General features: G+C 40.4%; 1 non-coding gene across 1 annotated transcript; it reads left to right on the top strand.

The window, feature by feature from the left end:
- Nucleotides 1–284: 284 nt before the first annotated feature.
- Nucleotides 285–392, top strand: LOC112745887 (small nucleolar RNA R71). Its single transcript, XR_003173794.1, has one exon. It is a non-coding gene; the product is annotated as a small nucleolar RNA R71 (small nucleolar RNA).
- Nucleotides 393–793: the final 401 nt, after the last annotated feature.

A 793-nucleotide genomic window follows, 5' to 3' on the forward strand; every position in this document is an offset into this window, starting at 1 on the left:
AGACTCTGAGAAATCATATTGACTTGTTGAGTCAATATTTCGTTCTAAGCTAATATGGCATTCAGAGTATCAATTTCAAGAACTCCTTTCTTCTGAGGCATCCTATTGTTCAAAGGATTCCTCTCAGAGGTGTACATGAACTGGTTATTTGCAACCATTTCAATGAGTTTCTGAGCTTCTACAGGGGTTTTTAGATGAAGAGATCCTCCTGCAGAATGGTCCAATGACATTTTTGACAACTCAGACAGACCATCATAGAATATACATATGATGCTCCATTATGGAAGCATGTCAGTAGGACACCTTTTGATCAATTGCTTATATCTTTCCCAAGCTTCATAGAGGGACTCACCTTCCTTTTGTCTGAAGGTTTGGATTTCCACTCTAAGCTTGCTCAATTTTTGAGGTGGAAAGAACTTTGCCAAGAAGTCATTGACTAGCTTTTTCCAAGAGTTCAGGCTTTCTTTGGGTTGTGAATCCAACCATGTCCTAGCTTTGTCTCTTACAGCAAAAGGAAAAAGCATAAGTCTGTAGACATCAGGGTCAACCCCATTGGTCTTGACAGTGTCACAGATTTGCAAGAATTCAGCTAAGAACTGATGAGGATCTTGCAATGGAAGTTCATGAAACTTGCAATTCTGTTGCATTAGAGAAACTAATTGAGGCTTAAGCTCAAAGTTTTTGCTCCAATGGCAGGGATTGAGATGCTTCTCCCATAGAAGTCAGGAGTAGGTGCAGTAAAGTCACCAAGCACCTTCCTTGCATTGTTGGCATTGTTGTTTTCGGCTGCCAT

This window comes from Arachis hypogaea, chromosome 14, assembly GCF_003086295.3.
Source record: "Arachis hypogaea cultivar Tifrunner chromosome 14, arahy.Tifrunner.gnm2.J5K5, whole genome shotgun sequence".
Lineage (NCBI taxonomy): Eukaryota > Viridiplantae > Streptophyta > Magnoliopsida > Fabales > Fabaceae > Arachis > Arachis hypogaea.